General features: G+C 40.3%; 1 protein-coding gene across 18 annotated transcripts in view; it reads right to left on the bottom strand.

Moving 5' to 3' along the window:
• Positions 1–26,604, bottom strand: part of QTMAN (queuosine-tRNA mannosyltransferase) — a 186,222-nt gene that overhangs the window by 61,735 nt on the left and 97,883 nt on the right. The gene's annotated exons all lie outside the window — the stretch shown is intronic.

Raw genomic sequence — 26,604 nt, 5'->3', positions numbered from 1 at the left:
ACAGGAATGTATGTGTTCCAAAAGTTTCATTACTCTCACTTGAAAACATTACCATGGACAGGAGGAAAGCTAAATATTAAATACACCATTAACAGGAAAAAATTATTTCAAATCAATGAAGCATGACAAGACACAAGTATACTGTTTCTCAATTTCTTTTTTTCTAATGTACACTGAGGAGACAGTAAGGTAGTAAATGGCCAAGGTTCAAATACAGGACATAAACTAGATGAAACTAGAAACAGTGTGAGTCTTAAGAACAGCTCAAAATTCTTGAAGAAAAAGAGCAGAGCCTACAGTTTGAATCACAGACTGGCAGGGGTTGGAAGGGCCCCCTGGAGCTCACCCCGTCCCACCCCCTGCTGGAGCAGGCACCCCCAGAGCAGGGGCACAGGGCCGCGTCCAGGCGGGGGGTGAATGTCTCCAGGGAAGGGACCCCACAGCCTCTCTGGGCAGCCTGTGCCCCTGCTCTGGCACCCGCACAGGGAAGGGGTTTGTCCTCATGTTCAGGTGGAACTTCCCGTGTTCCAGCTTGTGCCCGTGGCCCCTTGGCCTGGCGTTGGGCACCGCTGGAAAGAGCCCGGCCCCATCCCCCTGACACCCGCCCTTCAGGTATTTACAAGCATTGATAAGATCCCCCCTCAAGATTCATTACTGACTTCACGCCAACTCTTCTTTTCTTAAAAAGGAGGTAAAGCTGGTACACTGTTAAATTCCAATAACTTTACAGAATTTAAATATTTCTTTCAAAGCTGTGCTTGCCAAATCTGCTCCCAAACCAAAACCAACGGCTAGTTTATTATTTTATCTCGTAAGTAAAGCAGTAAAGTAATATTGTAAAACATAAACTGAATATTTTATTTATAATAAAAAGATGGTCTAATGCCTAACGAATGCCTGCTGCTCACCAACTGAAAAGTTACGGAACCTAATAAAAACACTTTTACTAATTCATTAGGTAGGCAAAACTCACTTTTACAGCCCAGGCTAACTATCTGTCATTACCGGTGCTGCTTAAGCGTTCAGAGAAAGCATGAATTGGTCCACAAAGGAAGAGGCAGGCGCAGAGATGCATTAAGAACGCGGTTCCTAGAGCCCTTCTAACTGCAAATACATATTACAGTTTTATTAAGTTTCGTTTGACAAAGCGTTTGGTCCAGTACACATTATTGGTCAGACTATCAACATCCACCGACTTCAGCGTAGCAATCCTGACAGCACATCTTTACCTATAACACTCATTCTCCCTTGACAACACCAAGAATGATTCCTCTATTACCTGCAATGATTTATTGAAAAGGCTTTAAAATGTCCCGTGCTCCACAATCTAGACTGAAGGAAGATGGTCGATGGAGGCGATTACATCTTAAAACGATAGATCATCCATTACTGACAGCTTTTGTATTTCTCACTTGAAAAAAAAAACGCCCTCGTCTACATATGTGTACATAATACATTTGAAATATGTAAGGTGAATATAAAGACGGAGGGTTTAAACCCTCAGTTTATCAGCTCTACAGGCCCAATTTTGCAATCAACTAAACCTACAGTACATTTTCATCAAGTGCTGCAAATCAGCAAAATATTAAATGAATCTTGAAAAAATGATTATGAATCCACAGTTCTGTTTGACTGTATAATTCTATTTAAGATTAAAATTACTATCATAAAAAGGCCACTTTCTGAATGTAATTCCACAAAAACATCATCACAAAAGCTTTTACTGCTATTTATGTCAGAATGTATTTTAAACAGTTCTAATCATTTACCTTTGTGGACACTTAATTAAAATTACAAAACCAATTTTAATCTGTAGTCCAATTAATATGCAAATATATGCAAATGTGGTAAATCAAGGTGGTGATTAAGTTAAGGACACTCTATTTCATGTCTGCTTTAAGTGTGAAAACAAACAATCTTTTTTGTAATTGTACTGATGGATTGTGATGTTTATAGGGTTAGTATGGGGTACAAATGTTTATGCATCAACATTATGCCAAAACAAAGATTTTATACTCTGGAGTGATTTAGCATCCAGCATACATTCAGATGTAACAAAGTCATTTTGCAGTCATCTTGTGAATTAGAATAAGGTCAAAGCAAAGTTAAATTTCTATGTCATCCATTTGTATGGCTATTTAAAATTCAACAATCACTTTCTGATGTGTTAGGTAAGAGCCAAGAAGTCTCAAGAATGGCATATTATCACCCTTTATCATTTAGTGTTCATAATACACTGGTTTATCTTTGATACTATTACAGAAATAGTTCTCCCATTAAGGTGCAAAAGATATTCATCCTTTTTAACCCTTTTTCCTCCACAAGTTCCAATTTTTAAATCTGCAGGCAAAGGTTCATACAGCACCGAGGGTTTCTCTACAGATACGCGCCGTATTCACCAAGTATTGCTGAAGTGCCTATCTGTACCCATTTTTGCAGCCGCTTCTCACCCCTCCTGTCCCCCCTGCTGCTGACTTTGAGAGGTTGATGCTACTTCTCACGTGCCTGAAGTAAAGCCTAGCTGTTGCTCACACAGTTCCACTTAGGGCAACTACACTCTTGGACGTAAGCAACTGATTTTCTCCGACAAGAAAATAATCATATTGGATTATGTAGTATTTAATTTTATGGCTTATTTGAGATGTCCCCGTGAGTTCAGAAAACAGCATAGCGTCCCCTTTGCTTCAGACTCTCAGGAGTCACCAAATTGGTTTGGAAATAAGCTTAGTGCAAAAGGAGAGCGTTCACCTAACGTCATGCTGTGATACTCGAGTACAAAACCCCAGCAGAATCCCTCTCGCCGTGCAGCTTTATTCATGACTGATTAAATCTCCATCAACTACGACAAATATGTCTGTCAGAAAACACTTCAAAAAACTTTGTTCAGTGTTTTTTTCACAAAGGTGCTTAATTTATTGTTTTTATTTTTTAAGATCATGTCCAGAATAGTTCATAAGAGTAAGATGAGGTATTATTAAAAATATTTTTAATCAAAGTACTTTATGCTTCTGCATTACTGCTGTCACCACAAGACATGAGAATAAGATATTCAGCTCTACTCAGTGAAGCTGCTTCAAAAAACACATTCTTGCTTGACCATATGAGTCTCCTAATGAACACAAAATATTTAGAAATTATTTAAAATATGTTAGCATTTTTAACAAGGAAAACAGACATGAGGTATTTTTGCAGTAACAGACCTTCTAAACTTGCATTTGTGATGCAAATCGCAGAATATACGCAGCCATACCTATCATTAGGTTTCTGTAAAAAGCAGGACTGATGTGCTTATGTGTCTCTTGATTTAACAGGTATTAACGAGGCACCAGAAAATTCACCTGTCAGAGGTTCTAAAAAGATCTTTTAGCACGTGGTTTCTGGCTAAAAAATAAAGCCCATCCCATCCTCCCCTAATCTGGACTCTCGAGAGTGAGCTGCTTTCTCTAAAAAGGGCAAGGACTTGCATCAGGAACCAGAAGTAGCCAAGCTCTTGGGCCAGCCTGCTCCACATCCGACAGCTCTCCACCACGACTGACCCGCATCTAGTTTCCACCATTCTTTTTCTGTGCTTTTCAAAGGGGAAAGCACATTGATTTCCAAAGAGGGGAGCAGAAGAAACAAGGGGATGGGAGGGCAGACGCAGCCGGCGATGCAGCTGGACCTGGCTCCGACAAACGAGAACGACGCTGCAAATTGCGGACGGGTTTTGGTGGAGAGCCGACGGAAGGTGCGAAGGTGAAGGGCTCAAGGAAAAGAGTTGCACCCAGAATTACCATTGGCCTCTGCTCGCTCCAATGTTTAACAACACGTCCATAACCGCAGTTACAGCCCCCCGCTCTGGAAGAGACGAACACGGGGAGCGCTGAGCCGGGTCCGAGCCAAAGGGCAAACCGCCCGACGACCGCGTGCCCATGACCATGGTGGCCACCTCGTCACAGGGCTGCCCGGCTCTCTGGCTCGGGAAGAGCTATTTCTTAAATCAACTGCATATTGCTTGTCCTGCCTGGATGAAAATCAGCCTGATGATCGCAGCACAGTGTCAGTCCAGCCAGGCCCTCAGGCTCCTTTGACAGCAGAGAGAGCATCGGCCTCTGCAGGGCTTTTGTGGTGTGTAAAGACTGTGCGTTCACCCTCCTGGCTGGTTCTTGAGCAGAATGAATGAGACCTTTGCCGTGTACTTAAGTATAGGAAAACAGAGTAGCACAGATGCCAAGATGCACACTCGGTTGAACATGCAAGAAGGTTATCCGTTAGTGCTGCTAGAGATAGCTCCATCTTTTCTTAGAGCCTGAAATCAAACGTAAAGGTATCAAACATGCCAGCAGAGTTCACAGAGCTGCTGACGCTTCGGCCGTAGCTTATTTTTCAGTGGGAGATAAAAGATGATTCTCCACATTACGTATCATCACAAGGATAAATTTGTTGTAACCGACTGCACTAATACAATAGCACTGCCGACACATATTGAAACTTAATCCCTCTGAAGACACATGAGCTTCTTTTAAGTTTCAAACCTACACCATTGAAAAACATCTTACTACTGTGTATTCAGGAATCCATTTCTCTTTAGCTGTTCTCATCCTTTTCACTATTTGTATTTTTTTTTTAAATGGAGCACTGATTTAAAACAGAACTGTAAATAAGCCGTTATTCTTGATCGTTCTCTGAGTATTTAACCCCTGAAGTTTTCTGTAATCAGTTTCAATATACCCAGTTACAAAAGGTTCTTCTTGTGACAATGCAGATCGCAGTTTACACACGTATTTAAAAACTCAGGCACCGTTTCACTACAAGGACAGAGTGGCATTCCACATCCAAATGTACTTCCAGAGGTAAATCACACATCAGCATATAGGAAAATCAAAATAAATGCAGCAGCATCTCATTGAGGAACAGAATTTGCAATGCTACAAAGAAAAGAACATACTTTAAATATCTAAAAGCAACACCTCCACACAGCTTGTATTTAAAACTCTCATCTGTAAATGGGCAAAGTTTTCTTTCAGAAGTTAAGAGTGCATGGAAAATTAGAAATTAACCAAGGGATTTTTTTCCCCCTTTTCTATAATGTATAGCATGCTTGTATCATGCTTCTTCACATTAGAAATTCAGGTCTTGCCTGTCCTAGGAGACCGCATGGTGACTGGAGAACTGGAGTGAAATGATCACATCATCACAAGGAAAAAGAATGTGAAAACGGAGCGACGGAGTGCAAAACTGCTCTTTGGGTGGGGATTTCATTGGCATTAGTTTATAAGCAATGTTGATCTCGTTCAGCTACTAAATAAGAACAAGCCAGATGAACATTTTCCTCTTTGTCTCGATAACCCGCTATAGTACAGTGTAGGAGAAGAAAATGAACACGCTTTAACACACGCTGGCCTTCCCTGTGGATGTTGGGGTGGGAATAGCCGCAACATTTCACAATCTTCAAGATTAAAAAAGCTGAGAAAATATTTACAAGAAACAAGTATCGCAAAACCAAAACCTTTTTTTCCGAGTTTCCTTTCTGCATCCTGGGGCAACAGAAATCACAGTCCTTGTGGAAAATAAATATATATAATTTTTTTTTCCGCTGGCCTTTTTTCAAGTCTTCTTTCATGTTTGAGCTACAGTCCTCCTGTAAGTTTTGACTGAGTGCTTTCGAAGAAGACCTTCATCTACCTATTATTTAATAATGATTTAAATTACTAGGTTTCTTAAGTTTCTGACCTCCCGTATTTTATGACGTATTTAAAACACTTTGACTCTTATGAACCATTTAATTAAATAGATAATAACCGTGCATTTGTCCTACTTGCCATTCACCACAGTTAAGTTTCAACATTACTTCTGAAACTATCCTGTACACCTGTCATTTGCCAGTTATTTCTTTCCAATTACTGGGGGGAAAAAAGTTGCCCTTGATTATTTCTATGACACTGATGACATCAACACATGGCATGACAAAAACTGAGAAATAGGTTTGCAATTTTTTAGTCTATGGATACTGTTCGATCAAGCCTATATGGCCAAAGAAGAAATGGGATTCTTAGATGATATAAATTACTGCCATTGACTTCCATGGAACCGCAGCCCTCTGAGCCAGCTGAAGATCTGGTCCACCAACCAGGTCCACCAACCAGGCACAGCTGATTGAACAAAGCATTTAGAAACGTTGATCTCTATGCCTTCGGTCCCAGACTATGTTACAGGCTACAAATTACAGTCATAAGGAAAGAAAGTTCTCTGAGCTGTATAACAAATGAGACAGAAAACTCTGTATTCGCCTCAATATTATCTTGTTATTTTGGTTACAAGATTTATGGCATACTTGCTACCCAGCTAAGGTAATTCACAAAGTAGACATCTCCTCGGTCGTTTGGCTTCGTCAGTAAAATGGAGTCTCTATCAGAATCAGATACTTATTTTTCAGAATTAAAGAATCTATGTCATAGTTAAAATACTTTCATACGCTTAATGTACTTACCGCAGTTGTGCTGGAAAGGGCCTTTAGGTCTGATTTATAATTGTCACGTTTTCTGGTTATATTTTGAAAAGTTAAAAAAAAAAAAATTCAATCTTTGCTGGACACAGCAGTGCCCATAACATGAACCTTTATTTGAAGTCTAAATAAATCTGTGACTTGAAATGAGAGTATTGATCATTAATGAATGGGAACGGTGATCAGAATATCATCTAATTAAAAGGTTGGCATGGTGGGGTACCCTGCTGGCTTTAAACGAGGAGAAGCCATTTTGACTCCCTTTGTGAACGCCCCTGGTTTGAAGCCGTGCCATTTGATCCAACAGCAGGTGTAATCCACAACAGGACCAGAATACGTGCTGGCCAAAGATGACTGCCTTTCTGAGACTGACCTAGCAGGATCCTGGCATGGGAGCACCAGCGTTGGCTGAAAAGCACCTGCGTGGGGGTCCTTGGTTTTGTTTTTAATAAACCTTTCGGCTAGGATTTGCACGGAAGGCACAAAATACCATGCACGTTGCTGCCTTGTGAACTGGTATATCAGAGGGGCAACAGGGGAATAACAGGGAGGGATTCTTTTCTTTTTACACAATTTGCTGATAAACCTGCCTAAATAATTGACTTTGGTACCGACTCAGACAGTATGGCTCAATTCTTCTGAATTATCTCTAAAGCCTACACATTTGAGATCATTTTGGACCTTCTCCCACAACAACAAGATCCTAATGAGGGGGAAAAGGACACAATAAGAGTGTCTCGGAAATTCATTCTTTGGCTTAGACTGCTCCAGAAATAGGTCCTGCTTGAAATGTTAAAATCTTCATTATTAGTAAATAAAACAACTGAGCATACTGGGTTCCTACGAGCTCAAGAGTGCGTGTGTGCACACATACGCATGCATGAGCACACACATGTAAAGGACCTCTGTTCAGCCTTTCACGGCAAATCAGCTGATGACAAATACTTTTAATCTATTTGGAAATGTGGTTTCATAGTTCAGTCCTTTGGGGCTTGAGAACTTTGCTCACCATGTCTCTGGGGCATTACACAGTAATCTCTGAAAAACTGCATGCTAGATTAGCTCTGAGGATCTTACTGATGATAAAAGGTACAGAGGATCTTTACGTTTACGAGGTTTGGTGAAGACCAATGCCTCCCAGTCACACATGGGAGGTCCATCACCCTGCGAGGGGCCAGGAACAGAAAGCGGAGAGCAGTGGCATAAGTCAAACTGCCAGAATATCTCAAAGGCAGAACAATCCAAAACCACGTCTTTTCAAGGTAATATTGAAATAGCCCTCTCGGTTCCGATCACAAGGCAAGCTCTTACTTTCCTACATCCCAACTCTATATTGCTGTCTCCTGGTATATGTGTAGCATATGTTACGATACCAGCACACAGGGAGCCCAGAGGACCCGTCCCCACGGACATCCACAGTCCCAGGGGCTCCAACATCACTCCATCCCCTCGCGTTAGCCTTTGCTATTGCTGCTTCCCTCCATCCTCAGCCAGAAAATCTCTGTATGACTTGCAGCACCTCCGCGTCCTTGGTGCTGCCCTATCGTGAGGCAGGTGCCTAAAGACATACATAATTACAGCATACACTCTGGCAGAGGGACGGCTAACCAGTAGGTAGATGCAAGAGGAACGTTGCAGGTTGTCACAGTGCTTTTACGGTTTCTCCAATTAATACTATAAAATGCACAGAATTACATAGCGTAAGTGTATTAAAACGAAAAGAACTTCTCCCCCCTGAAAAGCTCTGATAAATAATGTAACTTAAGTGTAAAGGTCTCTTTCTTGCACGCCAACAAGTTATACTAGCTTTGCTGTAAATGGTCCCCACAGAAAACTGACAATTTTGTTCTGTTGGTAAATGCTGCTAGGATTAGTTAAATTGCACGGTCTTAAGAATACTGTTAGACCACCTCAATTAGAGATGGAGTACATGAACTCTGCCTTCTAACCAGTGCAAAACTCCACCCAAAATGAATTTTCCTTAAGTTTAACAGCAGATTTACGCACTATTCTATACATTAAAAGAGACTCCAGAAACTTCAGAAAAATGATGTTGGTCATCCTGTTTCTACCAGGTGTTTCTACTGTCACATGCCATAGAAATATTTTGACAAATACGAGAATATTTTACAAAGATGAATAAAAGCAATGAACCACAAAATGGTCTTGTTCGTGAGAACATCTAGCCATTACCCTCATTCTTTTGGTCTAGAAAAGGCCACAGATTGGTCAAGATCAAGAAAATGATCTTTGCTTTGACAGAAAAGCAGGTGTAGATGATTGAAAAATTGAAATTTATTAGGATTTTTCCCCTATATTCAAAAATAAACCTCACCACGGCAAAGTTCTATATACTGTGCTCCAGAATAAAAAACTTGATGGCTATGAGAAGACAGGCAAAGAAGAGAAGACTGATGATACAGCTGCTTGACGCACGGAAAATCAGCGAGCACCTGAATAGCACCACGTTGATTTATTATGCACGTAGCCAGGGCCCTAGGAGAGCACATGGCTACTACCTCCAGCGTGATTCATTAATAGGTTCAATTCTGTTGTTTAAAATTGTTTATGTATTTCACCTCTCTACAGTCAACTGAACAATGTACTGTTAGAGTACAAAATCAGAAGTCCACAGTTTCTAGATTAGGACAATTCTTGATGAGCATATTTAAACTTAACATGAACTTGGTTGCAATTTAAAAGAAGTCAGGGAATGAGAGGACAATAGAAAAGGTTGTTATGGGAAGCCCTGATGCACAGGAACAGCACTGCTTAGAAAGGATGCAGCCCCACCTTCCCACTTAAGTATCATATACAAAAAGCAACATCAAAATTAACACGGGAAGAGCCATGACAGCAACCGCTTCACATAAAATTCCGTATGTATATGATAGAAACCCCACGCATGCTGAGCACCAAAAGGTACGGACAAGGTCAGTAAGACCAAACGTTTCTTTCACACAGTCCATAGCCATTCTAACATTATTCTGAGCACTAAACCGTTCATGGTAAGGATGCTGGTTAGGGTTTTCTGCCGGTTGGAAGCTCCTAACGACATGTGGTTTAAAGCCCATTTACCAGCAGCAGAACTTAATGCTACCAAAATGCATATGTTTTGTTTATTCACTCTGTGAATATCAACAGAAGTTGATATTCAAGGGTAAAAAAAAAATGAAAAGGAATGGAGAGTGCTACACTGGATGCCACCTTTCTGCACCTAGGCTTGCTTCCTGATACTCAGGGGCTGCACATAGAAAATCAAGTTTAATTGTCGGTGTATGGTCACGGCATCGCCACTACCGCTGGAATTATACATACCTAAAGACTGCTGTTTTAAGGAATAAATTCATGTACCGGCAGAACTTCAGGCACCGAGCAAATCTGACTTGAACCAATACACTGATTAACATTTTCAGCGCGACGAAATCATGTACCTGAGCCTATATGAAGATCTGCTTGCAGATACCCCAGCATCTCCTTATGCTGAGCATTCATTTCAAAATAATTCGAAGTATTCCTTTACAGCAGCTTTGATAACCCTTTAGTTTCCCCGTCACTGCCACAGCTCCTGTGCGATGTGCGGACAGAGCCCCAGGGGACTTCAGCAGGGCCAGGACCGGATCCCCTGCACACCCACGTGCAACGCACGGGTACCACGCGCTACGGGGCAAACCCTACGATTCTTGACATCTTCGCTGATGTTTACATCTGTCTTAACTTTATACCTTTAGGAAGAAGGAAAGTGCAGCTCCTCGCCCCTCTTACAGCCATCCAGATAAAAAAATTACAGAACTATATTTATGGGTACACACTGATTCTCGATAACAAAATAACTAATTGTTCCCAATAATTTATTGTCGCACAGCAGTAGTACTTCTATTTTTGTAATAAATTTTATTCATCAGCAGTAATTCATACCATTCAGAAGAATGGGATTTAAAAATAATATTTAAACAGTGTTGAGGATAACAACTAAAAGGTGCCCGCAAGAGACATCTTTAGATGCCTGCTAAATATATTTACCTAAGTCAACAATGAAGTTTTATTTGGCAGTTCTACATTTTAAAGCTATCGGCTCAATTAGGCCAAAAAGGAGGATACTGCTTATGACTGCAAGTCTCTGCCTGCATTCATTTATTGTTCAGTTCACAGTCTCTGAATACAACACAATCCTCCAACGGAGTCAGCTTTCATAATTCAGCAGTACAAAGTCTGCAAACACATGTAACCTAGATCCATATTTCACAGTGACAGCATATGATAGCAGAATGTGAAGTATTAATGCTAGTGTCACTACAGTCCTACACTCTACTGCACTTTAAGAGAAAGCAGCTGCTGAGATGAAATGTGTGCCAACTGTCTGAAGACAGAAACATAAGAAACATTCCTTCTGTTACAAAGGGAGAGACACACACAAACAGACTTTCTTTTAGACTCAACAAGCACAAAGTTTCTTACTTTCGCCTTTTACATTTCTATCGGAAAGCCACTCGCGCGCCGCGGGCGGGGGGGAGACGTGCCGGGGTGGCAGCCACGGCCTCGTCCCCGAGGGAGCACTGGAAGCACAGGAGGGCTGGGTGAAGGTGATGCGTCGCCATAGGAAACCGCTGGAATGGTGACACCAATCCGGCACGGCTCTCCAAAATCAGTTATACGCACAGAAACACCCCATTCCCGCCAGGTATCTCAGGAGATATATGATCACCCAGCGTGCTGGCAGGAGAAGCTTAAAGGACCTTCCAGGAATACAGCTGCAGCTTTTCGATAGCCAAAGCAGTGAAATACTCTCCTGCTTGCAAACATCTTCATCCTACCCCATCCTTGCGGAGATGTGGTGTGTACCTGCTGCTGAGGGTTCTTCTTCATCAGACTAAGGGACAGGCTACAGAGCTGTAAATTGGATTCACGAGGTGCTCTTTTTTCAGCTATTCTCCATATAAAGATGGGTGGAGGACCTGCTCGTCTTGATTTGTGTCTAGTCCCAGAGCAGCCACACCATATGATCTCCCACGCACTGTATCACCACCTTTTAAGCACGGCGCGACAATGAGAGTGTGACATAATCTGAGACGTTTGGCCGTAATTCACTTAAAAACTAGTACAACCTCATTGACCTCCTTATCAAACAATTTATTGTGCATTTACAGACTGGACAATGAAATAGAGGAGGTAAGGTATTAATGGTGACACTATTTGGCAAGCTCATAGCACAGTTCATTCAAAAGGCAATTTTAAAATTGAATGAAGAGGTTTGACTAGGCAATAAAAACAGCCACAATGCCAGTGAACAGTACTTAGGAGGAAAGCCTCTAATTATCCTATTTATAAATCAACAGCAATTTTACTGATGACTTCTTCTCAAACTTGATTAAAATAACTTCAAAAAATTAAAAAATAATCAGATCATATTTATTTTATTAAATTACAATTTAAAAGTATTATTGATTCTCTTCGTAAATGAAAATGATAAAAACTTGAGGACAAGAACGAGACAACATTTTTTAAGAGAAACATTTGTACAACACTCCGCAACATAATTATAGTGCTGCCCTTGGGGAAGGGGATTTTATTTTATAATGAGAATGTTTACACTGTTATGGGGTTCAATCTATCTGGGAGGGAAGGTTAAACTTCTTTCCATTAAAGACAGCCTTATAATGAAAAGCTCTGAAAGGAGAATGGAGTCTAATATAGTAGATGTAATGGCCTATTAAATGATTCACACACACAAAATGAATCAAATTCATTGTATCTTACTGCTCTTTTATGACAAAATTGTTGAAAAAATAAAACTATTGTCAAGATAATTGCATATTACATATACTGTATTACTGTAACTACTATTCTTATTGGGTGACCCAGAGTCTACATTTTAGGTACATTAATAGGACATTACATTTTAAATACTTTATAGTATTGGAATGTTGCACAAAAATCCCACTTTCACTCTGAAGGCAAAAATCAATTTAGACTTAAAGTCATGCTGCAATTCTGCATCATTCTTTTTCAATTAAGTTTTTGCATACATTCTTTATGATGTCATTTCTACATTCCTGCAACAGATGTTTGTTTATATCCCAATTTACTAAAATGCTGCCGTACTAGTTCCTGCTATTTTGAACGTAACCTCTACAACTAGCTTGTGTTTCCAAAACACAGTACAATAAATGTTTTCTTAAACTTGTCCCCTTAATCTACTGCTAAAAACCACCATCTCTGATCATTACACGGTAATGGACGTTGTTCTTAAAGGAGCTTGAATGTATTTTTTTTTAAAAAAGACATTAAATAAAAGTCATGGTACATCTCTAAATACATATATATCTCAGCAGATCAAAAAGTAGAAAACTTTGGGGTTTTGCAAGAAGGGTTGAAAGTTGCATTCCCTTTGTCAAGACCTGATTGTACAAGAGATCTTCAATGCAGTAATTGGCCCCACTAATAACAGCTCTGTAATAATAATTACTGCTCAATAAGGAGCTGGCCTTGCAAATGTATATGGAGACTGAGAAATTCTACATGACTGGAGTTAGCCATCTGTAGAACTGCCCAAATGTACACAAGTACAGTTATATTAAACATCAGAAACCTGGTATTAACATCTTTTTGGGGTGCTAATGCTTCTTAATACTGACTGCAGTCCTTTCGTGTGTCGGAAAGTCACAGGGTGTACCAGGTGCTATCACAATGCAAGCGAAAGTACTAGTGATATGGGATTGAGAATATTTTGGGCACTTTTATCAAATAAATGAAATACACAATCACAGTGGCCAGAGTGATCGCTTTTCCAGACTAATGGCCAAAACCTGGGGCACCACAAACGGTTAAAACTTCAGATTTCAGGACGTACTAAGGTAAGTTTATAGAAGCCTTTGCTGGCATACCAAGCCCTTCAAAGTACCGAGAAATCTCAAGTAATTTCAACTGAGTTGTCTAAAAAATAAGCCAGAATTTCTAAAGTCTCCTGATGGCACTTAGACTTCTCAAGGGAGTATGACCTTGCAGAATTAGGTCCTTACTCATTTTCATGAGTAAAACCTAAAGGACTTAGTTAAGCGTTTGAAGGCTCCCATGCTTCTTCTGAGCTTTAAGACCCTTTTCCAGTGTTAAAAATATTTCAACATATTTATTATTATTTACGATACAGGAGGGAAGTTTAATGCAAGCACCGCAGCAAGAGTGGTGTATGAGGAGCCACGCCAAACGCTGTTCCTTCTCTCCAGTTGCTTGGGAGAACCTGCTCAGTTAGGGTGAAAAGCCCAACATTTCTCAGCTACAACTGGCTATAGAAACTAGCGTATTTTAAACACATTCACCTCTTAGGCTACCCATGCTTGATGGAATTTTTAAATATAATTTAAAACCAGTCTAAAATTTGACACACTATTTCACAGTATGCAACTATTTCTTAAAGCTTTTAACACTGAAAATCGAGGCAAGAAAAATCAATTCAAGCATATTTTAATTACAGGAAGTAAGGTGGGGATTTTCATAGTCCTCTTATTAGGATTCAAAGTAACAGAAATAATCCAAATCTTATAATCTGAAGCGAGATTAGTTTCTCCTGTAGCCCACGCCCTGCTCCAGAAGGCAAGCCCCGGTTCCTAAGCACCAGTCAATTGCTATTAAACATGACCGCAATAAAACAAATTAATCATTCACATCTCATTGAGGCATCCAGTACAAGAAGGTGAGAAATTAGAAAAGAACATCTATTTTCAGAAGGAAGAAAAGTGGTGGCATAAATAGCAATTCATTTACCTTGCTTATAAAAGTAAGATACATTGTCGAGGATAAAGTTCTACTCGTGAACAAGACTCTCTTCTATTAAGACGAATAAAGTAAACACACACCAGTATGCGGTACATGAGGAGATGGAGAAATTACCAACTTAAGGTAGCAAACATAAATGAAAAATGGTACGGGTTACTGAGGCCAAAATCAGGCTCTTTTCCAAAGGTGCATCAGTAGAGACTAGAGCAGGGAGCCTGAAAGGCACCTCTATAGTTAGAGAACAGGCAATAGAGAGATTAGCCCATTAAATAAATGCACTCCTAATTTACTAGTGAAGGAGCCACTTAGAGACAGTTTCTAGCGGCGAACAAAGGTAGACAGGTAGACTTTCTGGAAAGGATGCTCTGAGTAGTTTCACGGTGCAAGACTATGGGCCTTGCTCAACAGTAACTACGTTACTTGGAGTAAAATAATGCCAATAACGTACATTACCCAGCAGATGCTTTTCAACTCAGTCATTTAGGCCTGCGTGTATGTGGAATGAACAGTCATTGAACAACCACTAACAGTGAAGGTTCATCAAATCAGCCATTTATTGTCTCCTTCCCCTGGTATCTGTTTCCAGAACCTGCCTTCTCCTCTCTTTATGAAGACTAGATTACCCACACTTCAGGCATCGTCATTACCGCACTGGAATAATACTGACACACCATACTTTTTTAATGCTTGCCCATAGCTAGGTACTATATGGGAGGATGAGCTGCACGTCCTCAGTTCTAGTCATTGCGTTTGAGTATCCGTACTTACCTCAAAACTGCTCCATGGGTAGTTGGATTTTCTAGATGAAGAGTATCACTCCCATTCCCCCATGAAAAGGTTAAGAGAGAGAAGAGTAAATAACAGAGCTTGGACCTCTGAAGACAATAAAGTGCTCAAGTCAAATTTCATATATCCAAACAAAGCACCTTCATCATTGCGAGGCATCCTCCTAGTTAACATTTGCTTCTGGAATTTCAAGTGAACAAATGCTTTCCAAACTCCATTTTTCTCAAGAAAAATCCATTTGTTTTCATTCTAGTAGGTCGTTTAAAAGGGAGTCATAACTGATGGATTACAACAAGTTTCTACCTTTTCAATCTGAATTTCATAAGAATAAAATAAACCACAAATGAAAGTGCTTGTACCAGGCACATTGAACCTTTCTTCTTCTATTAGCATATCAGCCTGCAATCATAACTAGATCAATAGCGAAGATATCTGCTTAAAAGAGCACCATGCTTTCTTTTGTCAGAAATTCATTACTTTTTATTAGGGTCATTGCTTGAAAACTTCAAAACACCATATGGACCTAATTGTGGTTTATTTTGGCAAAAAGGAAGACACTGTAGAACAATTGAGGCATTACATTCTACAATTCCATTACTTTCATCCCTCTCCGTTTTATTACTGTGTCATTAAAGGCAACTTGAGTGAGCGAAGAATTATAGTGTCATGTGTACGGGCTAGTAGATTAATAACAAAACACACTCAAGTTTAAAGGTATCTAACAGCTGTTTTCATTATTTTGTGTAAATACGCTTGAAGCATATCTATCTGATTAGTGGATAGAGTGCTCTTCTCTGTCACATGCCATGGGCACTGCTATGTGCAAGTAATCAAAGTGCTCAGAAAATGAGTTTACATTGTTCACTGCTGAAATACACAAATGTCAGAAAGTGACTGCGCATCAAAGCTTAGGCAAATCATCTGCTGCAAACAAACAGACTCCAATGCACATTTCAGCTTTAAACATTCCTCTGCAGCACAATGACTGAACAGGACTTATTGCTTGCCCAAATGAAGTGACGCTCGCAGAATAATAAGTCGCTAACGTATAGATGCGCCGGCAAGTTCAGCACCCAGTAGCTCTGAAAAGAGCTCAGCTGCTTTCAGAACCAAAGATAGGGCGTTTTAGTGGCATAAATACTGGGCAACTTTATGGATATCGTACAAGGTTTCACTAGGGAAAAAAAAAAAAGGATAATTCTGTACCTGCTATTGCCCTTTCTGAAATTATTTTTTCATATTTTTAATTATTTTTAAAATTTTTTTGTGACTAGGTTACCAGGAATACTGACGGATAATCCCTCCTTGTATTGGCAACAAAAGGAAGACCGTTTAGGCACCCGAAAAGGGTCAAATCCTCTCTTTTCCATATATAGTCACATTATTCAAGATCGGTAATTCCAAATCAGATGGCAGACAACATAAGTGAACTCCGAAACCAAAAGACCTGCGATGAAGTTTGATGAAGGACAGATAAAATTTCAGTCACTGAAAGGAATTACTGCCATAAAAAGTTCTTTCTGTGATTCATTTGCTTCTAGCGCAGATTGAGGCAATTTTAGTATTAACTGCTCTTCACAAGGATGAAAATGAAAGAGCCATACAGCCTCATCAAAATAAGAAAGCTGAAGTAAACTCATTCGGACTCCAATGAGCTCAACAGAAGAATGTTATCCAAATGCTTCAGTGAGCAGAAGTAAACTGAGGCAAAATCGAGAAGGATGCTTACAAAGCCACGATACTCAATGGTTTGCCTGAAGACGGTTCTTGCTGAAGCACATCTCACCTAACGCTTTCCCCGAGCACTGCCGCTGTCAGCCCTTGGTACCACTTCGGTTTGTGTTGTCTTCTGAGTGATGCTCAGCCTACCACAGAACAGCAAAGTCCAAGACCAGTGCCCCAGGAACTCCCGTGTGTCAAAGGAAGAGGAGAGGAGGGACCAAAAGCACTGGCCATGATGTGGCTTTCCTCAAAAGCACTAAAATGTCCAGATGATCCCAGTATATACGTAGAAGCAAAAACATCCCCGCCATTTTTTTCCCTTCCCACCATGGTCATTATGAACCTGGCTAATGACAATTCCTCCTGATCCCAAATACGGTGGGAGGTTGAACACACGAGCAAGACACACCTTGCAGGACACCGCTCATTTACGAAACAAACACCTGAATAATGAAATACGGGGTGAACACCGTGCACAGTACACAGAACAGACTGGTCTTCCGTTGTGCCTTTTATTGACACTGGAAATATGTGATCTCCTTCAGGGACCAGTTCAGGTCTCAAGACTATGGTCTCGGGACTGAAGTCAGTATGTGACCATCTCAGAGTCCATCTCTTTTCACCTTCATTTTGGGAATATCATGGCAGCAAACATCCGCAACTACCTGGCACTATTCCTACCTTGTTTAACCAACCATTCTCTGAATTTATCAAATTCCTCTTATATTTCAATAGTGTTTCAACAGTCATTTCAAAACTAAATGCCTCTCTGGAAAAAAAAACCACCCAAACCACCCAACCATCCTACACACCCTTTTTTTCATTTCCAGTCTGAGTCATTCAATAATGACCAATTTATACCTAGTGGATGTTATAAGGATTATCCTGGAACTTAAATAATTCCTCCTCTTTCATGGCATTTATCCTCTGACTGTATTTATACAGATTAACCTATATCCCCTTCTCAACCTTTATTTTGCTAGGACAAGTGAGCCATACTCTTTTAATCTGCTCTCATAATGCAGATTCTCCTAATCATCCCAGCAGCAATTCTCTGTACCTGTTCCACAGTTTAAATTAATCTTTCTTGAACACAGGTGACCAGAACAACATACAATTTTTCAGTGCTTTGCACAGACACGCCAATCGGTATCTTTAAAAAACATCCTTTCTATTGCGTATGAGAATCACATAAGCTTTTTTATTTGGTCTGGTGCAGCTATGCTGCTGCTTTGGTCCATCTCCAGCAGCAAGTGGTCTACGTATCTGCATGTTCTTTATATTCTGGTGTTTACCTGCACAGCCATACAGACCGGTCCACCATTTGGCACGCAGAAGGGACCAAGGGAAGGAAGGTCTGCTTGCTTCTCTATTTAACATCTATGAGAACCATCAGCTGGAGATGAAAAATGCTCAGAGGGTTTAAAGGAGAATATAGCTGTAAATAGTTTCGGGGTTTTTTTGAGAGGCCAGGTTGTGGAGATGAAGACGTGTAACCCCATCGAAGAGCATCCATGATGAGTATTCTAGTCCAGAGGGAGGAACATACCTAAAATCAAATCCATCCTGGAGAAATTAAATCAGAGGCTCTTCAACTGGTGTGGAACCGGCACTAAGACACCTGCGGTTTCTAGACGAAAAGAGCTGACAAAGGGGGACAAGTGGAAAGATGAGGGTTCTGGCATGGTGGTAAGGCATTACACACCATTAGTCCCACAGCTGGTTGGGTATTAACAAAAATAGAGACAATGTGGTCTGCTGACGGGTCCCAAGATTACAACGGGGGCAGGAAATACATAAGGTAGGCCAAAGATGAACAAAGTCTTTAGTTTTCTGCAAGCCTGACCTGCGTACTACTTAGGAGTCATAAGAAAACGGCAGTTTTATGAGAAATCGACTCCAAAATTAATCACAGGTTGGCTGATTCATCTTACTACCGAATTCATTCTTCCTGGCTTTTGCTAGTGCCTATAACAGCGCTTGAAAAACAGACTGAACATAGTAGTACCTTGTTATACAATACCCAAAACGCCTTTGTTGAGGATACAGATTTCTCATCACCCAAAATGCCTCATTGCTACAAAAGAAGGCAATCTAATCCAAAGATCTTTTCTCATACGGACTTGAGGAAAAAGGCTGGCGAAGCATTACTGGCCTTGGATCTCCCATAGCTCTACAACTAGCATCCCTACTACTTGGTGCTCATAAGCCCAAAACTGATGAACCCTCATTACTATTTAGACATGCATCTTTTCAGTAGTAAAGCTGAATAGCTTCCTACCTTAAAAAGCACTTCTGGTACGTTTATGTTGGGATTTTCATATTTTTAAATGTATGCAATTTGAATTATTTAAAGGGAAGAAGAGGAGGATTATTTCATCTGGGAGTCACAACTGAGCAGGGGGAATGTCCAAAATATAAAATATTAAATATTCCTGGTTGCAAATGCAAAAGCAAAAAAAGAAAAAACCTAAACAGATTAAAATACTCCTTGCACAACAAAGAAATTATCTGTGATTTGGCAAAATTAAAAACCATTTAACTTCATCCCATTTGGTTATGTATAAATAAAACATCTGTATTAAATTGTTCTTACACATTACATAAAGGTCATCTCCATAGGACTGGAGAGCTCTGTTTCAAGTCTCCTCTTCAAACTTAAAACTGCGATTTTTATGTATTCCATCATGTAATTTTGTTCTCTTCTTCTTTATTCTCTGAAATTCCTATAGAACATCTTAGTATCTTCTCTACTGACACTTGCATCTAACGGTACCTCTGACTTTAACATGAATGGGTTGTCTGCAATCTAGCTCACGACAGTGCTTGAAGCAGATCCGACCCACTTAAAGTTTGAGTTTCACATTTAATAACAATTTGCAAGGCTGATATCTATTCCATCACTCTTTTAAAAGGCTCCGCTTTTCTGGGGTTTGGTTGTTTTGGGTTTCCCCCCCCCCCCAAACTAATACTGAATTCAAGATGAAGCATGGCTTTGTCTAGAGGTATTGCCGTTCCCCCACGGCCAGTAACAGAGATCCCTTCATTCTCCTAAAAATGATTGCTGAAAACATTTTGTATTCTTAGTGAAGAATCACTAAAAAACTTGGATATCTTTCCCTATTCCTTATTTTTTCTTGCAATTTTCAGATCACCTACTTCCTTTTCCATTATATTACAACAATGAATGCCCAGAAAATTTAAGCAATAAGGTTCTGTCACTGCCTCATGTAGCAACTAAGAAATAATATGCTCAACACGACTGCTTCCCTCTCTGTTACAATTCTGCAAGCATAAAATCACTTTAAATAAAAACAAAAAAAAAATCCACCTCCACTTCTATGTAATATTCATGAATTTTTTAATAAAAAATATGGAATTGTTCAAACGATGAAGGGCAGTACTTTGAAATGCAAAATTCAGCAGGGACAGCCTTGCCTATAAAACCCATCTTTCACACATGCGAGGGATTTAAGTCGGTAACTTCACGTGGGTTGGAACCGAGCTGGACGCAGCCACATCACTCGATACCCAGGGTTGAGTTTTGTGCGCCGCCTCCTTCCACCCGTGTTAACGTTGTACTCGCGCCGAGCATCAAGCGCCCTCAGCTCCCAGGGACTGCAGCGAAAATGAGGGTATTTCGCACTTTGTAGGATCGTACCTTTAATCAATAGCCTTTTCCGCTTTGAACAGAAGGAAAAAAAACCAACCCAAGAAACAGCTTTAAGTCTGCCATGACAATTTTAACCAATTAAATTTAAACTTCACTCATTCTTACTACAACAATTTGATGCAAACTCAAAGTATTTCATGTCTGAATCCTGCATGGGGATGCTATTTAACCTGATCCCAGCCTTAAGGATAAAGATTCTGTTGTGAAAGGAAAAGAGGAAGAACAGATGGAGAACTGAGGTGGAAAGGTGGAGAAGACCCAATGCAAGGCTTACATTTACTATGCTTTAAAAGATATTTATTATGCTTTTTTAAAACCACATCAAATTGATGACAACTTTTGATACTGTAGAAATTAAAGTAAAAATATATGATTGTTTCTATTCCGCGTAAGCAGAGCTGAGTGACTGTATTACAGATAGGCTGTTCCCAGAATTAAAACCACCATCCATACCAGTTGCTGAGGAAGGTGTCATTTTCATCTCCTCTCCCATGACATCCCTCAACTTCCAATGTCCACATATATTCCAGCAAGGTAGTCCATTCTCTTTACAAGTTGCAGAGAAATTATTATGCATGGAAGTGCATATTAATCCGGTCCAGTCGTGACTCTACCACTGACTTCCCACATGAATATGCACAAATCAATTAAACCTCTGAATGCATCAATTTCCTTCTCGAGTAGTACTGATAATAATAATAATAGCTGCCCATTGTATAGGGCACTGCATGTAATATTTTTAATGCCTGCTAATGAAATGTGCCATTAATTATTAGAACGCGGTTTGGTTTTGAAAGCCAAGTATCAGCGTGTCTCAACTTTGTATTCAAAGTGACACAACTTGAACACTTCCAAAAAACTGACTATGGGAAAGTGCTTACAAGTATTACAGCAAATCCTGCTTAAAAATCAAATGCTATTTAAATCAGGATGAGAACTTCTAGATCTTACCAGCTATACTGCAGAGAAATTTGCAGTTAAGGGGTTAATCAGATTAGATGGGAGTGGTTATAGGCTCCGTGCCACAGGTTTTGCCCTTTGTGGCTTCTCACATCCCAGACTTGGAAAATATGAGCTGTGATACTGAGAAAGGTAAGAAGCCAGCACAGCCCCATAGTGATAAATGAGTTTGCATCATCTGTCATTAGAACTTCCTGCCAACAGGGTCATTCCCTATTAAATTACCACTTGTCAATGTTTAAAATACTGATTGATAAATGACTGTGCCAAAACTGATAACACAACAGCTTTTATTTTCTAATATTCTTGGTTACCACATTCTGCTACTTCAAGATACAGATATAGCAGGGTTTTTTTTTCCAAGTACTTTAGTGAAAGACAATTTAATCTAATACAAAACTAACAGGTACTGTATAATGATTGGTCCTGATATACATTACATACTATTCTTCTTGCCAAAATAAACCTACTGGCGATTTAGCGATATGGGCAGATCCAAGTTTCACATTTCATCAAATGCTAGTAATCTGTTTTATCAATATAAACTGCATTTTAATGAAAAAATTCTTTTCTTCAGTACACTTCACTTTTAATGCCCTGGAGTATAATAATTCGTTCATGCTGTAGAACAAGAATGTTTTACAAGACCTTAACTCTCCAGAGAAATTTCTCTGTAAATACAAAATGCAAGCTTTATGGGAATGTGTTGTATGCAACATGAGCAGTACCCAACATAATAAAAAACTAGGTTGCACAGAGAATTCTGCTTAAGTGTCCTTGTGAGCTATTGTGAGACTAAATGGTTATTATGACGGCGTTTAGTGGAATACCTATACGACAGATAAAAGGGAGTCAGTAAAACTATTTTTGTCCCTGAACAGATAAAAAGAAATTACTTTTTAGAAAGTTTTGCAGAATGACTGCATCCCAGCAGACTGCTCAGCCAGGTCCCCCTCTAGGAGGGCACTCTCGGTCTGCTGCTGCTGCAGAGTTCTGGGGATATTTTGGGGATAAAACAGGCATGTTCTGCCTGGAAGACCAGGCTGGGGCACCAGCTAGTCCTCTGCGATACAGAGAGAGAATGGAAACTCTTTCATCATCCCCCAACCTCCCAGACGGCACACAGTGCACGGGTGGAAAGAAGCATCATGTAAGGAAGCACCACTGAATATAGATGCCTGAGACACCCTTCATTCAACCACCCAAGCCCTTGCTGTAGGTGCGGCTATCTGCACTTAGCACCTATCCCAGAGATGCAGAAGGTAAGCGACTTGCTGCCAAAGGCTCCAGGACTGAAAGACTCCATTTTATGCCCCTTTTAAGCCAGCACTGCACTTTCCTCCCCATAGGGGCTGTGTCCCAGATCTTGAGAGCATCCCTCGTGCTTGTTGCGTAACTCTTAGCGTGCCAACACCAACCCTCAAAACCTGCTTGCGGCAGGTGAGGAGGAAAGACATTCAGGGGAGTAATTTCCATCACCCAGTTCTTCAGCAGCAAGCCCCAAGGTAGGAGCAGTCTATTGGCGTTTTCTAATTATGCTAACTACCCATAAACCGTGGTGGCAGGCAGGCTATGCCTACCAGAGAGCACGGCGCACCACGGAGAAGCCTGAGTCACCACCAAAGGCGGTAGCTAGCTTCAGTACCAGAATCACTGCAATTAGCATAGTACTCCACCTAAGCTAATACATGCTATTTCACTGGAAGGCTAATTAGCCAAAAACTGCTCCTCTAAGGTATACTGCTTCCCATATGCAAGACAGTTCACTGGAGCTCACTTGGGTACCACTGCTGAGCATCTCTCTGTGCAACGCAGACACGTCCCCAGTGCCCATCTATAGCTCTGGGCTCTTGTGGATGCACGTCCCTCCTTGCTTGTTGACATCTGTATTTTTCCAGCACAGCAAAGCTATTGTATAGCATTAGGATTACAGAGGAAGGGGGAGCCTCTTAGTTACCTAAACAGAGGTCCAAAGTTCAGCCCTGCAAGCCCGGTCCAAATGATGCAAATTTTTTATTTCCCTAAAACCGTGTTCCCCACACGTGGCAGTCAGGTTTCTGTACAAGAGACACTGTCAGCGTCTTTTAAAAACTTCTGCTTTAGTCAGGAACTCCCTTGACTGGCCCTAAAATACTCCCTAGACTGGCAAATTCTGCCTCTCTCACACTATAACTAAAAAAATATAAAATCAAATGGTTGAAAATGCCCCGCGAACTGTGCTAAGTTATAAAAGCGAATGAAAAAACAACAGTCTAAAATCTTTAATTCTACTTCAAATTGTATAACACTGACAGCACAAGAGCTTTGCTAACAAGTTCCACTTAAAAGAAGCTATTTTATATTTTCTGCTTTAATGCTCATCCTCTCGTTTCTTTTATATTATTCCACCTTAGTCCAATGTGCATTTTGAGCTCTTAGGAACGTTACTTCATTCTTGCTTCTAAAAACATCTTGTTTTTCTACCACATTGTGGTGATAATAATAAAGATATACTACAACCAGAGGAACAGCAATAATAACCGAAATGTAAACTACTAATTTCACTGAAATGAATTCCGAGGAGCACCTCCTCTGACCCTGCTTTGCCGACTGCCACAAACAGCACGGATGCAGATAGGCCGAGAGAATTAATACAAAATATCAACAAAGACCTTCCAGAGGTGTTCCAGCGGGGTCTGCTGGCATATGGAGACCTGAGTATCAAAGTCAACATCAGCAGAAAGGGGGTTTTCTTCCTGGACCATAGTATTCCAGTGCAAAAGTGGAAACAGACTATATCAAAATAGACTCTATGATTGTATAGGGAAAAAAGCCATTTAGGATTTTGTTTATAATAGACAATCTACTGAAATCAAGCCAGTGACAATATAAGTGTGAATTACCATGTTTTTAATTCACTGTGTTATAAAACCCCAGTCTGACAGGCGGCACCTACGGCAGGTAAGATCAGCTACTGGTCTACATCCCTCGCCACACCTATGCACTGTGAAGCAACAGCCTTAACTTGGAGGGTTTTTTTTGTCTCCAAGCTTAGAAATACTCCGAGACGTATTTCTACATAATATACTTCATCAGAACATATGAAGAGGAGAATCAGAGTCAGAAATTACAGAGGGTGAATATACATGGAGTGGCTGTGGCACCGCAGGCCGCAATACGGAAGCTAGTCCTTGTCAGAACCAGAAAACGGGAGGATTAGGTCAGTAAATTTCTTATTCGGCTAAATCCTCAAATCCTTTCATCTCTTTCATTGCCAGATAAGGACCACAGTCTGGTTGCTTGCTCTGGGAACACCAATACGTGCCCTTATGGCAAATATTTATTAAAAAGAAGATTCTTTATTTAAAAAAAAGCATCAATAACTTCCTCTCGCACACAGACAAGAAGTATTTAAGTGATCATTACATGTATGTGTAATGGTACCTCTAAGAGTATTCACAAGTATTTCCCAGGGTATCCTTCATCATCATACCCTCGCTCTGAAGTGATCACTTACTACGCTGCTTGTGCTAGTTTGTGTGCCCATCATCTACAGTAATTACATTAAAAGGTAGATACGTTACAGGATTAACTCATGTGACATCCTCCTTCATTACACTGGTTTTGATCAGGGGTCAGGTATATTTGATTTTGCCTGACAATTGCAACATTAACCTAAAATAATCTTAAAAAGATCACCATCACATGTAGGAGGATGGTTTCTTAGATCAACTCTCTCCCAAATCCAAATGGAGCTTACATTTAAGACACAAACACACCCCGAGACATTCACGTGCAAAATAAAAGAGGTCAAAGTAAAGGAAAAAAAAACACCCTCGTTATTTTGCCTTCAGAATTTTTAAATATTTTCCCAACATCTCAGCAAAATCATGCATTTTAAAAAGACTGCAGGCACTGAAATGATTGTCAGTCATGCAAATAATCACTTACTTACACTGTATGAGTTTGGTTTGGATAAAGCAAATTACCATTTGAAAATAACTTGAAAAACACTCTGGGCTAAGAGCTTGCTTTATAAATTTTAGCTTGGCCACAATTTTTCTTAACCTTTTTCTCCTCAACCTCCATTCAGTTGCTATACTTATACAGTTGAAATTAAACAACAGCATTCCATTGCCACAGGTGCATTCAACATTATTTAAAACATGATCTTGTGAAGAAATAGTAAATACTGGAGCTGAAGGTCAAAACCCAAAGATCTTCAGAGCTATGCAGCAGCAGTCCTTTCTTCTGCCTTTTTTTCCCCCCTGTGACGATATTGAGCTTCACCTAATAAAAAACAACCCAGAACTTACAGCTAGAGTTAGCTGTTGAATAAAATACGTATTAGAAATACTAGAGCTGATCGTAAGCTGCGTTTCTAATTACTCTGCTGAGAAAGCTGCACGGTCACACAGTTGTTTATGAACATCTTCATTTTGTCCGTCACTGCTGAAAATGGCTTTTCGATATAGTTTTGAGTGCAACAACCACAATAAAAACGTGAAAGGCGTCATGCTTTCTGAGACGAGATTTCACACAGGAGCGGGACGTTAAGAAGAGGACACAGTAAGATGGGGACTTGCCACTTGACCAGTTTAGGTAGTAGAATACTGATTTCGCCCCCCTAACCACCTTCTGCTTCGGACAAGCGATCGCCGTCCGTGTGACTTCGGACTAGCTTGTCAGGTCTCGTTTGACCCCATCTGCCAGGGCTGACGAGTCCAAAGGAGCCGATTTAATATATGAGACAGGGTTATCACACCTTCATCTCCAAAATCAGGCTTGGGCCACGTGAGGCCCAAGGTATGCCAAAAAACACGGGACCCTTTTAAAATGGCTCGATATCAAATATGCTAAGCATTCACAGCATTCCCTCGCTCTTGAAAACCATGGCCTCTAAGAAGCAATAGTAGATCCTCAAAGATATATAGGTACTGATCTCCACCTCCATCCAGTCAGCCAAGTCCCTAAGGAACACTGGAGAATTTTTACCCACTTGCCAAAAACATAGGTTTTAGAGACTTAACTTTAGACACTGATTTTTAAACGATTTGCATCAGTGCTTTAGAATATAAAGTTTTCCAAGACACTGAAATGAAAACCTTGCAGCGTGAACATCAATAGAGTGCACGACCTGAGCTCCTCTGCTAAAAATCTCTACCCCAAACTACCAAAAATGTATATCTAGCCTTTGAAATAACTCTAAGTACAAGCTGGTCAGGGA

This window comes from Phalacrocorax aristotelis, chromosome 5 (genome assembly GCF_949628215.1).
Source record: "Phalacrocorax aristotelis chromosome 5, bGulAri2.1, whole genome shotgun sequence".
NCBI lineage: Eukaryota > Metazoa > Chordata > Aves > Suliformes > Phalacrocoracidae > Phalacrocorax > Phalacrocorax aristotelis.
The sequence above is the reverse complement of the archived record's forward strand: the minus strand, read 5'-3'. Positions and strand labels throughout refer to the sequence as shown.